At 41.5% G+C, this 22,430-nt stretch overlaps 1 protein-coding gene and 1 long non-coding RNA gene across 2 annotated transcripts in view; one reads left to right on the plus strand and one right to left on the minus strand.

Moving 5' to 3' along the window:
* Window positions 1–22,430, minus strand: part of ARHGAP15 (Rho GTPase activating protein 15) — an 816,107-nt gene that overhangs the window by 497,787 nt on the left and 295,890 nt on the right. The window lies entirely within an intron of this gene.
* On the plus strand, window positions 83–17,665 carry LOC115473931. The gene is made up of 3 exons (XR_003942782.1): window positions 83–93; window positions 6,906–6,907; window positions 17,578–17,665. It is a non-coding gene; the product is annotated as an uncharacterized LOC115473931 (long non-coding RNA).

Raw genomic sequence — 22,430 nt, forward strand, 5'->3', positions numbered from 1 at the left:
TGTGCATTAGTGATGTTCTAGAAATATTTTTGGAAGGAGAAATGTCATGAAGGAGAGTGGGTATTTCTCCATTATCTGCTAGATTCTATGTATGTCGCTCAAATTTTTGCTCCTAAATTTGGGCTCTATTAACAAGCAATAATTGAGTGCTATCAACCAATTATTAAACAACTAAATAGCTCTTCCAATCATTTAATGACATACACAGAGACGACATGACATAACAAAAACTGTTGTATAAATATTAATGGTGAAAAAATGGACCCTCATTATCAATATAGATGATTAAGGCACTCACCGGTGCTCTATATAACAACAATTGAGGGACTCAATTAAGGATCCCACACACTGAAACATTAATCATTACAAATTACATCTCCGGGTTCCATTATAACAAAAATGCCAGACTGCACTCTGTGATGTGTAAATATAAAATTAGTGCTCAAACATTACGCCCAACATAAATAAAGAAACATAAAACATGTAATGTTCAAATTCAAATGTTCAGAACTGACTGAAAATGCAGATGTCTTTTTTGGACTAGTATGGGACTATCTACAACACTGTCAAATAGACATGGGGGGGGGGGTCATGGGCACGTTAGGGGCACTCTCAAAAGTTGCACACGATGCTACAGAATAATGGATCAGTGCTCAACTTGGGTGCCAGCATTTATACCATGTAATCTGGCATCTCAAATTAGGGTGTGGGAATTAGTGCTAACCACAATTCTATAAAGGGCCCTTTACAGGATCACGCTTAATGCCGATCTTTTCCAGCCCCCATTTTTTAGCACCATTTATAGAATCTGGCCCTATATCGCTAGTGTGTTATGATTAGCTTGCATTAAGTGGATAATATAGAGTTAACACAGGAGCACACTGTGCCTTTTAAATAGGAGATGGTAAGTGCTCCCATAGTAATATTTTGCAGGTATCACTGGGAACATTATCACATGACCTGCAAATTTAAAAAAAACCCTAAAAAAGTGCTGTGTTAAAATCTGAGCTTAGCATGGGGAAAGTCTGGCATTAAAACAGAAGAGATGTTACTCTGATTTTACTAAGAAATTGAAGAGCTGGATTTAGGTCAAGGGGTCTCAACCCAGTTCGAACCACTCTGGGCCATCTCCGCATCTGGATTTCCACCATCCATCTTAGTCTGTCTTCCCTTTCCTTTTTCCTTCTTACCCTGTTCCTTTCTCCCTATCCAACGTAATTGTAATTGATTAATCTGTACATTGTAAGCCACTTTGAGTCTGCTTTATGTGGAAAAAAGTGGGGTATAAATGTTCATAAATAAATAAATACCTAACCAGTCAGGTTTTCATGACACCAATACTGAATATGCATGAGAAAGATTTCATACAATAGAGGTAGTGCATGCATATTTATCTCATGCACATTCATTATGGATATTCTGAAAACAAGATTGACTAGGTGTGTCCTGAGGACCGGATCGACAACCCCTGCTTTAGGTGAACACTTTTGGTGGATGATTTAATGGTAGATGCCTGTTTTTTTTCTTATTTAGAATACTATTATAATTGCATTATATTAATACCGTAATGATGTATTATTTTATTTATTTATTTTTTAATTAAGGGCCACAATTCCCTTTTTTTTGGGGGGGGGGGGGGGGGGATAGCAGCTCCATTACTTGCCTGCCATGTGTTTGCATTGAGTGCACTTAACACCACCAGAGAAAAGCTATAAGGAATGTATGCCAAAAAAAAAAAAAAAACAAATGAGAAAAGACTTGGGGTTCTTTTTACCAAGCTGCAGCAAAAGGGGGACTGCGTTGGCATTGACGTGTGTTTGTGATGTGTGTTTGTGCTGAGGCCCCCTTTTACCGCAGCTGGAAAAAGGTAGGTCTTTCTTTTCGTAAAGAAATCACCGTGCAGTAAGGGAAGCACTTGCCGTGCTGTCATTTTGGAGGAGCCCTTACCGCCACCTATTGAGGTGGCAGTAAGGGCTCCAGCGATAACCCGGCGATAACTGTGCAGTGCGCAGCACTGCCTGATGACCAGCGGGTACACACTGGTGATACAAAAGAAATATATTTTTGTAGTACCGGATATGACGGCGCACTGAGGGTTGTGAAGTACCACTGGGCTGCTGTGGTAGTCCGGCGGTATTTCCTTTTTAGCTATCTGTAAGCCCGCTTTGGGCTTATCGCTGCTTTGTAAAAGGGGCCCTTGATGAACTAAATATGCATATTCCAGAGGAAAGTAAGGATGGAGTGACATGATACAGAAAAGTAAATAATAGAAAGGTATTTATATACAAATATATCCTTCTGAAGTGAGGAAAGTGGTAGAACTTGAGGTTACAGGATGGTCAACTTAGGAGCAACGTCATTGTCAGGAAGTACTGTTTCACAGAGAGGGTAGTGGATGCTTGGAATTCCCTCTCAGGGGAGGTGGTGGAGAGAAAAACAGTTACAGAAGTCAAAAATGTGTGAGAAAAATGCAAAGGATCCCTATGTGAAAAGAGGATGTCATCAAAACAAAACTTAGTGGTGCCTAGACGGCAGCTCCAGTAGTTGGACAGTAAAACCAGTGCTAGGCAGACTTCTGTGATCTGTGACTTGAATATGGAAAGACAGATCTCCGTGGGATGGAGTGGTCTTTGGTGGCAACTCCAGCAATTGAGAAGTAATGCTGATGCTGGGCAGACTTCTATGGTCTGTGACCTGAAAATAGCAAGGACAAATCAAGAGTAATTATGCGTACTTTATATCCCATTCATGTCATGCGAGGAGTGTAACTCAGAGGGGGTGGAGAAGAGACCTTAATGTTGATAGCAAGTAAAATGTGGTCAGTTTGCAACATTGTTGTACAGCTCTGGCTGCCTTATCGGGCAGACTGGACGAACTGTAGCGGTCTTTATCTGCCCTCATTTACTATGTTAATATGTTATTAAGGTTTTGATAAATACACCCATGCTATCAACAGCTGTTATAGTTACCATACAATGACAAACCACACACTGTCAGTGCTGCACATGCCATTATCTACCCATACCCTGCCCAGTGCACTCGCTAGAACACATTAAGTAGTTTAGAAACCAATCAATACCAGTGATTTCGGTTCCTGCTGAAATCGAATCTGTGGCCAAAATCTGCAGTTCAGTTTCAGCCAGAATTGAAGCCAAAACCAAAAGGTAGTTCCTCCTCCCCCCTGAAGATGCTGCCACCCACACCTCCCAACAGAGAATGGATCCCTGTGGGCTGCTGCTGCTGCCACCCATGAGCACCCCCAAGCACCCCATGAATCAGTAGGTCCTCCCCAGGCCTACCTTAACAAGCCCTGGAGGTCTAGTGGCCTCTTTGGGTGCAAGAAAGAACCCCAATCTTTCCTGCCCGCTGCTCTGCCCATTGCTGTTGCTGCTGCCACTGCTTTAAAATGGCTATTGAGACTTCTCGTGAGTGCCGTGGGAGGTCCCGGCAGCGGGGAAGTTTTGGAAGCCATTTTAAAGCTGCAGCAGTGGCAACATGCAAAGCAGAGGGCAGAAAAGAGTGGAGTTCTTTCCTGCCCCTGAAGATGTCACTAGACCACCAGGGCTTGCCTACTGATGCTTAGGGAGGAGGGCTCAGGGGGCGTGGAAGCACTGCTGGGGGGGGGGGGGGGGTAGAGAGTTTTGTTTTCAGCCAAAAATGCCCTAGAATTTATGGCCAAAACCCGAACACAGGTTTTGAGTCGGTTTCGGTGCCAAATTCGAAACCAAAATTTAGTCAGCATCTAAAGCAGTTACCCCCAGATTCTATGCACATTGTCCGAATTTGAGCCCAGAGCCCAGATTAACTAGCAAACTAATTATTTAACAGGCCACTAACAATCAATTATTGACATGAATTGGCATTAATTAGGACTTGTGCATAGATGCGCCTGCATGCTATTCTAGAACGTTGGACACCTAAACTGTCTTGTGCACAACTCTAGGGGAGGGGCATAGGCTGGTTAGGGGTGTTCCAATATGGGGATATTTACACACATATTATTGAGCCCTATTTACTGAGCATTCTTCCTATTTAGACAAATTGAACAAATTCAATAAATAGGTCATGAAAATTAAGCCAAGGTGATGGTCTCATATGGGAAAAAAAACACACCAGTGCTGAATATACAGGTTTTTAGTGAGCTCAGAAATTATGTAGGTGGTGACCAAACATTTAGGGGTCCTTTTACCAAGCTGAGGTAAAAGGACCCCTGCGGTTGTGTTGCATGCAGGTAAAAGGATTTTTTTAACAGAAATGGCTGTGCGGTAAGTTAAGCACTTGCTGCAAGGCCATTTCTTGGGGGTGCCCTTACTGCCTCCTATTTAGTAGGCGGTAAGGGCTCCCACAGTAAACCGGCAGTAAAAAAAAATAACATTCTTTTTTAGCGCTAGAAACAGGGGCAAAGCTATGGGGGGCCACAGGGGCCTGGGCCCCCGCAAATTTTATCCGGGCCCCTGGTTTGGCTGGCGGGGGTTCACAACCCCCGTCAGCTGAAGCCTTCTTCAGCAGTGGTCTCTGGCGCAGACGCGTTCAGTGCCCTGCTCTTCTTTCTTCTTGCTTCTCCTGTGCACGCTGACGCTCCTTTACGTGAAACTGAGGAGTGTCAGCGTGCACAGAAGGAGCAAGAAGAAAGAAGAGCAGGGCAGTGAACACGACGCTGAAGAAGGCTTCATCTGGCGGGGATTGGGGACCCCTGCCAGCAAAGGTATATGTCTGTGAGGCGAGGCGAGGCGGGGAGGGGCGAGGCAGGGCGGCACTCAAAATGTGCCCCTAACCTTGGGCTTGGCCCCCTCCCACTGTGAGGTCTGGCTATGCCCCTGGTCAGAAATGGTGTGTGCCACATACCGGCACTAGCATCAGGTTCCTGAAGTAGGGCCGATTTGCCACGTGCCATTGCCACAGTGGCCCTACCATGGCTTTATGAAAGGACCTCTTAGTGTTGGCACTCATATGCCTAATCGGACAAAGATAGGACTGCTTTTTATGTGGTCTTATCTCTCTAGTAAGGTATGTGGGTACCAGTTCTGAATATTGCCATAGCCATGTATCTTCTTGATCATCCCCATCTCCATCCCTGGCCAACCCCAGCATTACCTGGACAGTGCCCATGGCAATCCCACCAGATTTTCAGCAGCACCTTGTGAAATTCTGCTGAAAATCTGGGGACAGCCTGCTCAGCGTGGTTTGTGCAGGCCAGAACTTATCCTGCCCTCTTAAACCAGTCTAAATATTAACCCAATATTATTATAATAACATGCAACGACTATCCAAATGGACTAATTTTAAGTAAACTTAGATTTACTGGACTCCAGAATAATACAGGAGGAATAGTAAAAATAAAATGATTTAATGATCACTGAATTTGAGAGTATAGCACTAGTTCTCAGTACACTATCTGCAAAAAAAAAAAAAAAAAAAAAGAAAACATTTTAAATCCTTTTCTCTTGCTTCAAGCTAATCTTCAGAGTAAGTAGACAGTTTGAAAAAAGACTTCTACTGCTCTCTACAGTTTAAATGCATCCATTTCTTAATTATAGACAGCAGTAGACATTCTACGGCTCTGTTCCAGTCACTCACAGCAAAGCTGCTCTAAAGATTTTGGCTTCCAAATCCTACTTAATGTGCAAGTTTTCTATTCAACTTTTATATATTGCCTCTTTAGGATTTCTGATAAATGATTCTTGGAAGTGATTGCTAAACCATATCTGCACTTTGAACAATCAAATTTTCAGCACCCTGTGGAAATGCCATCACTAAAGAATGCTGGTTTTGACACAGCTCACGGACTGAACAATTTATGATCACAACTCTAAATGATGGATAACTAACAAATATGCACAAATGGTACAATATTAAAGCACAGACAGGAGTGGGAGGACCCAAAAACAGCTTCATTCCAACTATATAAATGCAATAAGAAAAGGCTGTGGTATCTAGAGCTTTATTATTTTTAATATGAATTTCAGTACATTAACACATTGACAACCAAAGTAGAGCAAACAGGATTGGTAATAATTGCATTACACTATACAGCCTTGAAATAGAAAATAATCATATTATTGTCAGTAATGTAGAATGTTGATTGAGTATATCTAGGGTATTTTATTGTTCAGCATATTAGATTTTGTACAGGTAATGTACACAATCTAATCAACATGAATAACACCAGATGAAATTAAAAGCAGAATTTGAATATGGTTTATGCTTAAATTGGATTTAATTATTTATTACACTTGACACTCTAAACATAGGAGGCATCTACATGGTGTACAATAAAAAAGGGCATAACAAACATGTGGAGGGGCATAATTGAACAAAAACGTCTATCTCCATGGGCGTTTATCTCCAAGAACGGGTCCATGAAGGGGCGGACCGAACCATATTTTCGAAAAAAATAGACGTCCATGTTTTATTCGACAATTTGTGAGCTGGGCGTTTTTGTTTTTCAGTGATAATGGAAAATGAAAGCGCCCAGCTCAAAAACGAATAAATCCAAGGCATTTGTTCATGGGAGGGGCCAGGATTCGTAGTGCACTGGTCCCCCTCACATGCCAGGACACCAACCGGGCACCCTAGGGGGCACTTTTACAAAAAAAACAGAGCTCCCAGGTGCATAGCACCCTTCCCTTGTGTGTTGAGCCCCCCAAATCCCCCTCAAAACCCACTGCCCACAAGTCTACACCATTACTATAGCCCTAAGGGGTGAAGGGGGGCACCTACATGTGGGTACAGTGGGTTTGGGGGGGTTGGACGACTAAGCATTAAGCAGCACAATTGTAACAGGTAGGGGGGATGGGCCTGGGTCCACCTGCCTGAAGTTCACTGCACCCCCCAACAACTGCTCCAGGGACCTGCATACTGCTGCCAGGGAGGTAGGTATGACATTTGAGGGTGAAAATAAAAAGTTGTGAAACATCATTTTTTGTGGTGGGAGGGGGTAGTGACCACTGGGGGAGTCAGGGGAGGTCATCCCCGATTCCCTCTGGGGGTAATCTGGTCATTTAGGGCACTTTTTAGGGCCTTATTCGTGAAAAAACAGGGTCCAGGAAAAGTGCCCTAAATTCTAGCTACAAACACATACTTTTTTTCCATTATCGGCGAAAGGCGCCCATCTCTCCTCGGCCGATAAACCACGCCCCAGTTCCACCTTCGCCACGCCTCCGACACGCCCCCGTCAACTTTGTACGCTTCCGCGATGGAGTGCAGTTGAAAATGTCCAAAATCGGCTTTCCATTATACCGATTTATTCGTTTTTGTGAGATAAACGTCTATCTCCCGATTTGGGTCGAAATCTAGGCGTTTTTCTCTTTCAATTATAAGGTGGATAATCAACATAAGCACATAAAACATAATAAAATTGATGGTGAAAGCTGCAATCTTATTTATTTATTTATTGCATTTGTACCCCACATTTTCCCACCTATTTGCAGGCTCAAATAACAAACAAAAAACAGGTAGATACAAAAAGGGAGGAGACAATAAAATTATTGCAACATCTTTCTCCTGATCTTTTCCCCCTATTCACCGAGGCCATAACAAAGAGCCAGGTGTTGACAGGCTCTGTAAATTTGGAGAAACCATTCTCCTTCCTAGTTTCCAAAGCAGTGAATTCAATAGAGATTTGCAGGCAAAAACATACTACCAAGTGAGCTGCAATCTTATCATAATTAGAGCAGGGATAGAAAGAAACCCACCCGCAGGAATCTAAGAGATCTTGAGGGGATATAAGGCAAACTCAGGGCCACCAAACAGTGCCTGAAGCATGACATCACAATCAGAATCAATATTCAATATCCAGCTCAAAAGTTATTTCAGTAGACTTAGCGTGTTTTGATCAAAGACCTTCAACAGACGTAACAATGGAGGTGGCAGACGAACACACAGAACAGACCTTCACACTCAAGAAGACAGGAAAGCACAGTGAAGGAGATGAAAAAAAAATCACAAGACAACATACTACAAGTTCAAATCTTTTATTGACATCCAAGACTTGACACAGGCTGTGTTTTGGCTAACAAGCCTGCATCAGGAGTCTAAAAAAATATAAATAACCATAATATCAATAGTAAAAAAAAAAAAAAAAAGATAAAAACAATGATATAAATACATCTAGTATCCAATCCAGTAATTTCAACATTTTATGTTTTACCTAAAATATACAAATCTCTCACAGCCCCTAAGAAAGTATTCATTTACGGAAAGGGTGGTGGAGGCATGGAATGGCCTCCCAGTGGAGGTTGTGGGGTTGAGGACTGTGTCAGAATTTAAGAAGAGGAACCAAAGAGAGGGTCCAAAAGTACAGAGTAAAGTAGCACAAAAAAGCACAAAAGGGCCTCCAGAAATGGAACAATGGTACAATCTTTTTTTGTGCTTCAGAATTTAAGAAGGCATGGGATAAGCATGTGAGATTGCTTAGAAAAAGGGAGAGTTAGGGGTTACAGAGGATGGGCAGACAGGATGGGCCATTTGGCCTTTACCTGCCGTCATGTTTCTCTCTTTCTATGATTTGAGTTACATTCAGGTATAGTATTTTCCTGATCCTTGAAGGCTTACAATCTAATGGGTCGATGATCAGAAGCAAATAGAAACATAGAAACATGACGGCAGATAAAGGCCAAATGGCCCATCCAGTCTGCCCATCCTCTGTAACCCCTAACTCTTCCTTTTCCTAAGCGATCCCACATGCTTATCCCATGCAATTTTAAATTATGACACAGTCCTCGATTCCACACCCTCCACCGGGAGGTCATTCCATGCCTCCACCACCCTTTCTGTGAAATACTTTCTTAGATTACTCCTAAGCCTATTCCCTCTTAACTTCATCCTATGCCCCCTCGTTCAAGAGCTCTCCTTCAGTTGAAAAAGGCTCACTTCCTGTACATAAATGCCCTTGAGATATTTAAAAGTCTCTATGGTGTCTCCTCTCTCCCTCTTCTCTTCCAGCATATACATGTTGAGTTTCATAAGCCTGTTCCTATATTTTTTGAGTTCAAGACCGCTTACTAGTTTTTTAGCCGCCCTCTGACCAACTCCATCCTGTTTATATCTTTTTGTAGGTGCGGTCTCCAGAACTGCACACAGTACTCTAAATGGGGGCCTCACCAGAGACTTATACAATGTCACTATCACCTCCTTTTTCCTGCTGGTCATCCCCAGTGCTTTTTTTGTAGGAAAAAAAGGTACCGGTACTCATTATGGGTGGGGTCACCATCTATGGCTCCACTCCTATGGTAGCCACACCCCTTATACCAGCTGTGGCGCATATAAGCAGTATCATTGAAAATACTATACCAGTATAGTTGAAAAAAATAACGTGATTTTTTGTTCATTATAAATATTTTCTATAAGCTGTTACAGTTCTAGTATACCCAGTGCAAAATAAGACAGCAGATATAAATTCTCAAATTGGACATCTTCCAAACACCAAAATAAAAATAAAATGATTTTTTTCCTAACTTTGTTGTCTGGTGACTGTTTTTCTGATCATGTTGGTCCCAGTCTCTGATTCTGCTTCTCTCTATCTGTTCCCTTAACTTAGTTTCCAGGGCTTCCTTTCCATTTATTTCTTTACTTTCCTCCTTTCTTTTTCATTTCTTGCCCTACATCCACGGGTAAAAGCTGGGTCCTCAGTGGACTTGACTGGAGGAGGTAAAGAGTGGATCCAGCTTTTGCCTATTTAATTCATCCATGTACAGTCTTTCTCTTTTCCCTTTCCCTCATCTCGTCAGTATGCCTCTCCTTCCTTTTTCTATCCACGTCCAGCATTTTTCCTCTCCCCCTCCATCCATGTCCAGCATTTCTCCTCTCTCCACCCCTCCATCCATGTTCATTTCACTTCCGCTCTCTCTTCCCTCCCCTCCATCCTTATCCAGCATTTCAACTCTCTCCCCTCCCCTCATCCATGTCCAGAAAATTTCCTCTCTCCCCTAAATCCATGTGCATCTCCTCCTCTGTCTTCACTCCCCTCCATCCATGTTCAGCATTTCTCCTCTCTCCCTTCCCCTCCAACTGTCTGCATTTCCTTCCTTTGTCTTTCCTTCCCTCTAACATTTCTCCTCTCTTCCCTGCCCTCCACTCCATCCATATCCAGCATTTCTCCTCTCTCCCCTCCCCTCCATCCATGTGCATCTCCTTCCTGTCTTCCCTCTCCTCCATGTCCACCATTTTTCCTGCCCTTCCCTCCATTCATCCATCCATGTCCAGCAACTCTGCTGTTTACCCTGCCCTCCCTTCCCATCCATGTCCAGCGATTCTCCTTTGCCCCTATCCTCCCCTCTCAACCATGCCCAGTGATTTTCCACTCTCCTCTGCCCTCCCCTCTATGTCCAGGACCCGAGTCATAGTGTGGGTAGACCACTGTGGTTCAGGAATACAATGATTAAACAGGCCTCTAGTTGCAGGCCTAACATAGCTTGTGACTGCCGGGGTCGCCAAGCCCCAAACACAGCTGCAACTTCTCATGTCTCTGACAAGGTTCAGGGCTGGATCTCACCAGATCTCAAAGCAAACTTGCAAGTCTCAATGAAAAACACAAGGTTGGCTTACCTCAGCCAAATTGCAGCAATTAGACGCATTCAGTCAGGGCACAAGCTGGGGGCTCCTGTCTTCCTTCCATAGGCATTCTTAATTTCTGCCTGGCCCTGCCTTTTGATTTTCTTAGTGATTTTGCCCCTCCTGGCTTACTTCCTCCTTGGGCGGGATCTGTGCTCTTAAGGTGGCCCAGTCTACTTAGAGGGACGTTTCTTAAGGGTGAGGGGCAATATCCTATAAACCCCATCACAAGGGGCATCAACCCCACCTTTCTTCTGCTGGTTATGCCTCTCTCTATGCAGCCTAGCATTCTTCTGACTACTTCCACCACCTTGTCACACTTTTTTATCGCATTCAGATCCTCAGACACTATCATTCCAATGTACCTCTCCCTTGGGGTCTTTTACTAAAGCTTAGCTCATAGGAATAAAATGGGCCCTGCTGCAGATAACTCGAGCTAAGCTTTAGTAAAAGACCCCCTCTGTCTGTGCATATTAGCTTCTCACCTCCTAGCACATCTATTTATTTATTCATTCATTCATTCAAAAGATTTATAATGTGCGCAATGAACTATCCTCAGTATCTTACAAAACATACATAAAAATATAAAAAGCATCAATCTTCTCACATCAATCTTATACATTCAACAGAAACATTGAGACTCAAGCATTCATCTTATATCAGGCAGTATCCACAGTATCAGCAAATGCTCTCTGGAATAGAACAGTTTTTAAAAACATTTCCAAATTCCTCACAGATCTTAATTGGGAGGGCAGAGAATTCCAAAGATTAGGTCAAGAAATATAGAAAATGGAATATCTGTATTCCTACAACTAGCTCCCTTGGATTTCTACTCCCCATGTGCATCACTCTGCACTTCCTTGCATTAAATTTTAACTCATAATAATATACTGGGTAACCATATACTAATGTTTCTGCAAATATGCCAAATTGTATATTAAGAAACATATTGCATAATTAATACATATTTAAATATTATTGTACTAAAAGCCTTTTCTAAATTTATAGTGTTCATGGTGAACTTGTGATACCCAACACTGGATACAGTATGTTCTATCCATCATAGTACTGTTAGAATCAAATATTCACCAGTCAGTCTTCTCTAAATGTTATCTCTGCAGCTGGGTCTCTAAATAATTTTGAAATGTCCTCATGGGGAAGAAGCAGAGACTTATTTCCATGTGGGACACAGTTCAACTCAATAAGCTGAACAAAAAAATTGAATGGTTGGCATTGCAGATGGCAAGGAAATCCAGAAGAGGAAAACAAAAGTTCTGCAGGAAGAGCAGTACAGTCCACAAAAGCAGAATACATGTCTTCTAATAGTTAAAAAGGTTTTTATTCTTGCCACTTTAAAACACAACCCGACGTGGCCACGTTTCACCTCTCTAGAGGCTGCGTCGGGGATTATCAACTATTAGGGTCCCAAAGGGCACAAACACCTAATAGTTGGTAGATGTAACAATAAAAACAGTCCATAGTCTATTATTGAGATGAACATGGGGGAAGCCACAGCTTGCCTGGGATTGGTAGCATGGAATGGTGCTACTAATTGGGTTTCTGCTAGGTACTTGTGATCTGGATTGGCCACAGCAGGAATTAGGATACTGGGCTAGATGGACCATTGGTCTGACCCAGTATGGCTATTCTTATGTTCAGCAGCTAGCAACAGGATAAAAAGATTGTCTTCTCCTTTCTCAATTATGTTGGTCTTTTGCGGATTCAATTTTAGTTTGTGTGTCAGGGCCCAATTCTGGATAGTGTTCATCCCAGTAATTACTTCTGTGTAAGGTTGTGATTGGGCTGGAGGATTGGTAGGCGGGGCAGGATGTCATCAGCATAGGACAGTAGTAGTTCACCCAAGCCTAGCTATACTGAACCCAGAGAGGACAAAAATAAGTTGAACAGAATTGGGAAAAGTGGCAATCCTTGTGGGGCCCCGTTAGACAGGAATTTGTTGAACCATTTAAGAACAGATCCTGAGATGCCTATTTGATCCATGTGTTCAAAACAGCAGTGTATGATCGACTGCATCAAAAGCTGTTATCGAAAGATAACCGGTGATCTCCTGTTGAATATTGCAGGATAGCCGGTTAAGTGCCATTTACCCAGCCAGAAGCCGTTCTTGGCCAGTTAAATTGTTTTGAAAAATGGGCAGATTGCCTTTAGTAGACGATTCCCTTGGTTTCATAAAAGTAATATTAAATCTTGTGAAAATATCATGACTATGTCAAGTTTGCCAAACTCGCCAATGTTCTGAATTCCAGCTTACTTTTCAAATCAAAATTCTATATAATGTTTGTTCCAACAGTCCAATTGGTAATAATTATTTACCTGCAGTAATGTATTGGTTGGTTGGGTTGACATCTTACATTTATAAGAACACACGAAATAAAAATTAGCTTTGAAGATGCCTATTCTTCTAATTAAAACTTAATGAAATATTAAATCAAAGTATTGCCTGCCTGCTTACAGTGATTTTTCATTAGGAAATCAAAGATCTTATTACCCTTAAAAAAAAAATAAGAGTGGACACCCTTGATAAGTTAATTCTAGTGCAGCTTAACTGGCAGTAATACAAATACCTACGGTGCTAGGAACTATATCGCTGAACGAACAATGGTGTCAAATTGCTTGCATACAGTTACCACTGGCTATAGAATCTGTTTCCAGGACCATTTTGAAACACAGTATAATGCCAAAGTCTAAAAGTGCTCCAAGTGTTTTCTTTATGAAGGCTGCTGATTGCTGTATTTGCATTACATTACAGATTCTGGGATAACCATGGGGGAAAAAACAAGTAGATTGTATTTAAGTGATTTTTGTAACCATATGAATAGAGAATTGTGATTGTAAAAATTGCATGAGTGTTAAGTATACAGTGCAATTTATTCATAATTTGTACCTATGGAACAGAATGTTGTCAGCTGGCCACAGTAAACAATCGGGCTGCCTGTGGTTGGTTGCAGAGATCCCACAGCTGCTACCCAAGTTTCAATAGTCTCACACAATGGTGCAGTGGCTGGGTATGGCTGGCCCTGGGATTTCTTTGCACTCTAGGCTATTCACAATCTGGATGGGCAGAAGGTGGCATTTAGATGTGTATATTGCTTATTTCTGGGCTAAGCAGCATAAAATGTATTGAACTTTTTCAGGATCTTGTCAGGTATTTGTGACCTGGATTGGCCACTGTTGGAAACGGGATGCTGGGCTTGATGGACCCTTGGTCTGTCCCAGTGTGGCAATACTTATGTACTTATAAATGCCACTTAAAATTGCATGCACAAATTTGGGAGAGCACCCACAATTTAAGTGAATTGTGAGCAAATTAGCATCGATAATTGGGCGCAATCAATTATAGGTGCTAATTGGCATTAATTAAAATTTACACATGCATTTTTAGGTACTGGGATCCGCACATAAATTTTACGTGCGGCTCCAAAATGAGGCGCAGTCACGGGAAGGTCATGGGCAGGTCAGGGATGTTCCCACAATTTATGTACGGTGATATAGAATAAGGAGGATCTATGACTAATATAGGAGCGAAAATTTACACCAGGGTTTAGTTAGTGTAGATCCTCACATCTAAAGTTAGGTGCAGTTCCTGGTGCTAAGTGCTATTCTATAAATAGCGCCTAACTTTGAGCACCGTTTATGGAACAGAGCTCAGTGCATTTTTTCAGTGTTAATTTTTTTTGACACCATTTATATAATTTAGTCCTAAAATCCCAATTTTAAAAAGCCAAACTATACACATTAAAATTACAAATATGTGCATATTAGAAGGTAGCATGCTCTGGGTGTGTTTTGGGTGGGACTAGAGTACGGATAAAATATACATATACATTCTCCATTTTAGAAGAAAATGCATGTTTATGTCCATTGGGATTTTTAGTTGTTCCAGGGGGCATCTAAGGGCCCCTTTTACCAAGCTGCAGCAAAAGGGGGCCTGCGCTGGCGTCAATGCGTCTTTTTGACTTGTGCCAATGCCCCTTTTTACCGCAATGGGTAAATGGTAGGTCTTTCTTTATAGTTTAAAGAAATGGCTGTGCGGCAAGTGAAGCACTTGCCGCATGGCTATTTCGGAGGGGAGCCTTTACCGCCACCCATTGAGGTGGCGGTAAGGGCTCCTGCACTAACTTGGCAGTAACTGGGCAGTACTGCCAGGTACACACCAGTGCTACAAAAATAAATATATTTTTGTACTACCTGATGTGATGGCGTGCTGGGGGTGGGAACTACCACTGGGTTGCTTTAGTAGTCTGATGGTAGTTCCTTTTAAGCAAGCCCATGTTGGGCTAATCGCCACTTTGAAAAAGGGGCTCTAAGTTATTTAAAGGAGTAGAGGAGTAGCCTAGTGGTTACTGCAGCGGACTTTGATCCTGGGGGACTGAGTTTGATTCCCACTGCAGCTCCTTGTTATTCTGGCCAACTCACTTAACCCCTACATTGCCCCAGGTACAAATAAGTACCTGTAGATACTATGTAAACCGCTTTGAATGTAGTTGCAACAACCACAAAAAGGCAGTATATCAAGCCCCATTCTCTTCCCCCCCCCCCCCTAAAGTTGCTTATTTTTGGGCACCAATCCACTAGAGGTTTTAGAGGAGGTCACTTCCTTAATACCCTGGCATATAGAAGTGTGTGTTGTTGAGTTACCTCTGTTGATATTGAGACATTGACATTTGCAAATTGGATGCTGCTGCAAATAGCTGACACATATACGTCCATTTCTGCATTTATTTTAGAAAACATTTTACATTGGAAGATCCTTTTCTAAAATGTTAGTGGAATTTGAGATGTCCTGACCTAGATGTCTCAATTCCAATATCTATGTTCTACCTAAAATCTACCTTTAATTGATCTAATGTGTCACTATAACAGTCAATTTAGAAGGGTTATTCACGTTTGAGACATTCATAAACCGGCATGTAAAAGTTCATCTTACATGGACTTCTAGGTTCCTGTTTTACAAAGCTGGGCTATGCATGACAAAAACAGAAGTGCATGCAATGGAAATGGGGGGGGGGGGGGGGATGGTTTGGTGGGACTAGAGCAGGACAATACATATTTATTCCCCATTTTGTAAAGGGACTAAAAATCAATGTCCTAACAGATTGACAACCAGGATTTACACCTACTTCTAAGCACATTTAGTTTTTGGCAAACTACTCAGATTAAGCAGGGCTCCACTGGAGGGATAAGGGGAGGATGCACCCTTAATCCCCCAGTGGCTTTTGTCCCCCTAAAAGCCACTCTGTCAAAGGGATACCAGTCTGTGGTGCTCATTATCAAAGCATATAGATGTCTCAAAATGGCAAAAAAAGGTCCATGTAACAAAAATGTCCAAATCACTATTTCAGTTGGACATCCTACAGTACAATTCATCCAAATAGCAAGGGGGTGTATTGCGAGCATGTTTAAGGCAGGACTAGGGAGGGTCCAAATTTAGGAAATTCAACAGCAGTAATCGAATGGGAAGAAATGTCCAAGTCAAAAAAGAAGGGCATCCTAAGTTAGACCTGTTTCAATCACATCCAGGGTATAAAAAGGCGACCTGAGGAGCTGATCACTGGAAGGATTAAGGCATGACCCTTCCTTAATCCCCCGGTGGTTACTGTCCTCCTCCTCCCTAATCCCTGAAAGTAACACTGGAAAGGAAAATTAGGCTCCCTGGCAACATCAGGTATTATGGGCATTCTGAACACAGCAGCAAGTAGTTCTGAAGGGTAGCCTAGTGGTCAGTGCAGTGAACTATAAACCAGGGGAGCCAGGTTTACATCCCACTTCAATTTTCTCTTTTTTTTTTTTACCTTTAAATTATGAGCCCTGCAGAAACAGAGATGTACCTAAATATTGAAGACACCTTCAAGCCTGAGGACTATTGCGGTGGTGCACATTCAGGTACAGTAGGTACCCAACGCACAATTAAACTCTGGAATTCGTTGCCGGAGAACGTGGTGAAGGCGGTTAGCTTAGCAAAGTTTAAAAAGGGGTTAGACAGTTTCCTAAAGGACAAGTCCATAAACCACTACTAAATGGACTTGGGGAAAAATCCACAATTCTAGGAATAACATGTACTGTATAGAATGTTTGTACGTTTGGGAAGCTTGCCAGGTGCCCTTGGCCTGGATTGGCCGCTGTCGTGGACAGGATGCTGGGCTCGATGGACCCTTGGTCTTTCCCAGTGTGGCATTACTTATGTATTTATCCCTGTGTTTGGAGGACTCAACATTTAAAATACTGGAGTAGCAATATGAACCTGGGTGCCCTGGATTAAAGGTCACTGCATTGACAGTTAGGCTGCTCCTCTACTCTGTAGGGATGTCTGTGTGGTTGTTTTTATACAAATGCTGACACATGTCCCTGTCCCTGCTTTTTTTTTTTGGGGGGGGGGGATGTTCTTGTGTATTTTGAAACAGGAAACATCAATGTTTCTCCTGTTCAAAAATGGCTGTGGAATAGACTCTTTTTTTATATATATATTATGAGCAGGACATCCCAATTCAGACTTGGACATTCTTTCAAAAATGTCCCTCCATGTGACAGTGTCAGAAACATACTGGTATATATTTCCAAAATGGCAAAGATAAATGCATGTATAACCATGTATGTTTGCACATACAAATCTATGTGCTGGGTTTCACTCTGTTGAAATTTTCAACATTTATTTTCCTAAAATTGATATTTATGCCGCACATACCCACCACATAAGCATCCATTTTTCCTGTGCTTAAGAACAGGCTGTATGTCAGCAGATTTTGTTCTGAAATATAGGCGAAACTTGAGAAGTCCTGAACTGGACATCTCAATTTCAACTCTTATGTCCTTTATAAAATGGGGTTGTATATATTACCACTGTATATTTTCCCCATCTGAATTCCAAAAACAGCAGTTGTGCATCATGTCAGTAAGGATCAGCTTTAGCTTCTGATACAGTCAAACCCGCTTAATGTCACATTCAAGGAACAGTTAAAATCATGTGACATTAAGCGGAGTTGACATTTACAGGAGTAGGCTATGTAGCGCCTAGAGGTCCGCACTGATATCCAAATGTATTCTGTATCAAAGCGCATAACTTAATTGGATTAACAAGCTAATCAGCATTGGTAACAGCTCTTAACAAGCAATAATGAGCACTAATTGGCAATAGAGTTTACATGCACAACTCACTAAGAGCATTCTGTAATGCAGTACGCCTAACTTCTAACATGCATAGGCAAAAAAGGGTGTGGTTATGGGTGGAGAAATGGGCATTTCATGGGCGTTCCAAAATTTATACCCGTAGTTGTAGAATATGGCCCAGTGTGCCTAAATGTACACTGGGATTTACGCCATGTTTTTGTTGGTGTAAATGCAGGTGCATCTTTTTAGTCGTTGAGATATTAACTAAGCGTATTCTATGTACCACGTCTAAATCTAGGCACCGCTTATAGAATATGCTTAGTCAGCAATGATTTCTGCACTGAATTTTTAGGCACCATATATAGAATCTCCCTCTTACTGTGCACAAAAAGGACAGATGACAGAGCCAGAGGTTAATTTTCCTAGTTGACACACCATACAGTACAGAGAACACAAAAGGGTGGTAACGTTCAAATCAAATACATTGATCTGCAGCAGAAAAAAAAGGTGTGATTTTACTCTGTGTAAGATTCACTGATCTGTTAATTAAGAAGTCCTGAATAAAAGCCACAGCAGTGAAAACATTCTCCTGTACATCTGTCAAATGCCCAATAACAACACTACCATTTTGAAAGCAGGCACAGACTAAGGAAGTATAACAACAGCCAATTCTTTAAAAGTTATTTTGTCCATGTCATCTTCAACACATTTTGCATCCTCCAGAGCACAGTTGTCATGTTTTTACAGCAATTTGCTGTGATTTCTTTGATGCAGTGGCGTTCCTAGGGTGGCTGACACCCGGGGCGGATCGCCGATGCGCCCCCCCTGGGTGCAGCGTGCCCCCCCACCCCCGGCAAAAGGACACCCCCCCCCGGGTGCATTTTTACCTGCTGGGGGGGGTGAAGCACCCACAGAGCTGTCTCGCAAGATATGAGATAGCAGAGGGCAGGCAGGCATAACCCGCTCACAATGAGCAGCAAATAACAAGGAATCCTGTCGTTTCCTAAATCCTCCCCTCCCCTCTTATTTCAGTGCTTTCTCTCCATTAACTTAGGTGCCAGGTGAGCCTTACGGACAATTGAAAAGCGAAAATTGTGAACCGGTTCCCTGTGGATGCTGTAGCAGACTGCTCGCTTCGCTCGTTCCCTGCTCCCTTTGCCCCGGAACAGGAAGTAACCTGTTCCGAGGCGGAGGGAGCAGAGAACGAGCGGAGCCGACAGGCGCGCGGCACCCCCCTCAGCGGCGTGCACCCGGGGCGGACCGCCCCCCCCTTGGTACGCCACTGCTTTGATGGACTGTGTTTCTGTTGCAATCAATTCATCATCAGCAGTTACAAAGTCTTCAGAGGTCACTGAACCATCCAAAATTGCAGTCCAATCCTTATCGCCCTACACAGGTAAAAGCTTATCAATGTTGATGGTGTCACCAGCATCTTCAGGTTCATGTGATGAATCAAACTGCACCTTATGAAAACAGTTGATAATCGTGGCCTGGCTAACTGAATTCCATGCAGTGTGCATGAAGTTGATGGCAATTTTGATATCAACGTCGGCTGATCTTTTCTGTTCATTTAACGCCCTCTCTTTAGCCAGGTGTTCAGAAACCTTGTAAGCACTAACCCATTTACAGGAAATTGTGCAACGTGAGTCTGTTTAAACCACTTTAACAATTCCCCCTCGATGTCCGTGTATAGGCTAGTTTGCATGTGCTTACAGATTGCTGCTGCTAATGACAAATGAAAATCCTTGATTATTTTGTCCTGATTGTTAGCTAGTTTTGACAAAGTGGAAATGTCAGTACCAAACTTTTCTGCGATATATTTGCACTTACAGTGGCTATCTAGCACCTTTATAATTTTCATTTTTGCACTTAAGTCCAAATCAACACACTTAAGCTTAGACGTCAATTTAACGTGCACGTGTAGATTGACATTACTGCTAAATGGAGTCTGCGTGATAAAGACCAGCACGATTGGCTGTTCAGCAGTACAGATCATCACTTTATGACATTGAGTGGTAGATTTTGAATTACCATGCGGCTAAAATTATTGACATTAACCCTTATGTAATATTACGCAGAGTGGGATAAGTTTGTTATTTAAAGTGGGTGCTAACTGGGGATAAAAAATGCTGTGACATTATGCGGGCATGATATTAACCGTTGTGACTTAAAATGGGATTTGACTGTATATTTAATCAACACATCTCCTTAAATTTGGTTATTACCAAAGACAACAACTTTGATAGGATATCATTCCCCAAAAGGTTGTACCTTGGGCATTCACTGGTTAGCTACAGAGATAATAAATTTTCTATTGACTTTAACACAATTACATTGAAAACATTATAGCAATGATCATATTACTAAAATTTAGATATTAAAATGTCATCTGTTTTCTAAACACATGATCTTACAGTTAGTACATATTTATTTACATCTAAACAATCAAAACTTCTAGATAGGATAGAGTATCACATTTAAAATAATAAAATACAAACATATTGAACAAAAGAACTATAAAATATTTAAAGCTTCCCTAAAAAGAAAGGCCTTCAATTGCTTTCTAAACATCTAAGTATAAATTCATGGCACAAAATGTCTACTAATTAATTCCACAGTACCATTGCAGCATTCAAAAAAAGCATGAACACACACAGATTGTTGACTTGCTAGTTTCAATGAAGACAAATTAAAAAAAACACTTCTAGGAAGATTGCAGCAGGTGAAAAACCTGATGTGGAATAAGATGCACACCAAGATCAGGTGCAACCATACCACAAAACACTTTGAATTGCTATTGAGTGTGTGTATGTTGGGGGGGTGGGGGGGGGGGTGGCATGAGGTCTGTAAAATTTTCTGATAAAAGTGTTCTATGTTGTTACATTTTGACAGGATAATTCTCTTCCTGAGTTCTCCTGAAAGCTTTGGGGTAATTCTCCACAATGAGTGCAAACATTGATGTGCTAATTTCACACATAAATGTTTAGAATAATGGCATATATAGTTGTATGTGTGCAATACATTTGTGCATGCTAAGGATAGCATCGGCATTTGCATGAATCCTTTTATTTACAATAAACAACTCTACTAGAATGTAAAAAAAATACACAATTCCCAAATGTGGCGATTAACTGGCGGCAGCTTTACTGATTCAAAATATATTAACAATTCCAAAACACATAACTCAAATGCTCCCAAAAAACTCAGTGTGGTCTTATTCTCCACCCCCATGGAGCTAGTTGGTGATGAAGTAGCCCTCTCAGACATCTACAGCACCATTATGGCAACTACCTCAGCGAGACCTGTGGTAGTGCAGGGCGTTTCCTTCACCCATGGTGCTGTTGCCCACGAGCATACCCCATCATGTTCTCTCATTCTCTTCCTTATTCCCAGCTGCATCGGAGCTCTACACACTTCTTCCCTTCTTCCTTCTGCTCCCCAAGAAAAGCAAAAAGCTGTGACCACCACCCACCCGCAAGCTATCCCCTCCATATTCACATAATAGCACCATGCTCCAAAAAAAGGGGACAGTGGGAAGGATCTTCCTCGCACAAGATCACCCTACTCTACCTACTCCCTCCTAATTTTGCACCTATTCAAAAATTTGTACATAGTGCAGGATAACACATTTTTTTTAATAAATAAAAAAATGTTATTTTAGCCCACCAACTCCTGATCTTGAACTCCGAGCCATACAACTCTAGTCCACACTCAATTACCACCAATCCTCATCCATTCCTCTCAATGACATTCCAGTTACTATCTAACACAAGACCTAGCCACCTACCACATCCTTACCCACCCTTAACCCCCCCCCCCCCCCCCATCATAATCAAAAACTCTCCAGGATTATCTCAGCCACTCAATCAGCCTGTCTAATATTAATCTAACACTGTGAGCAACCCTATTCTTTAAATGTGAACATATCTTACCTATCATGCATTTTAAATATAGATGTGCATATACTTAGAATCTAGGTGGAGAACGGAAGGGATTCACACCTCTGTGTGTAACATAGAATAATATAAGTACATACGTATCTCCAGCTTTTAGATGCAAACACTTAAACCAACTTTATGGCTGGTGTAAGAGCTCAAGCCTAAATTATTGGCATGTATTTCACCTGTTATGTTACTATTCTATAAAGGAAAGGAGACATTTATTTTCCTTTATTATTATTATTATTATTATGACATTTGTATCTGAAATTATCCCAAACAAACTCAAGTTCAATGTGGCTTCCATTCAAGAAAATCATCAAAAATATAATACAGTCAGATAATTAATTATAACATATTAGGAATAAGTGTGTGTTTGTCATGAAGCTAGGCTAAAATATTGGTAATATTGAAACATATAAGAGAGACAGCAACATTAGTTTATTGTCTTTTGATAAGATATGTATGTAATAGAAGTCTTTATAGAAGAGGCACCTATATATAGGCACACTTTTATTGAATTACCCTCTTTATACCTAGCTTTCTATGGCTGGGAGATGGAAATAAAATGCAATTTCTCTTATAGGTAGACAAAATTCAAAAAGAAGGATTAGCTTCCATGAGACACTACAATGACTTTTATTTCCAATTCACACCACATTGCTATGATGTGATAAGAATCAGTGCAATAGAGATTGCTATGGATATTATATAAAAAATTAAATTAACTAATATGCTAACATTTTTACGACAACTAAAGAACTTAACAGTATTGCAAGGAATGTTAGTTTCAAATTACAATTTAGGAATCTCTAG

The sequence above is a fragment of the Microcaecilia unicolor genome, chromosome 7 (assembly GCF_901765095.1).
Source record: "Microcaecilia unicolor chromosome 7, aMicUni1.1, whole genome shotgun sequence".
NCBI lineage: Eukaryota > Metazoa > Chordata > Amphibia > Gymnophiona > Siphonopidae > Microcaecilia > Microcaecilia unicolor.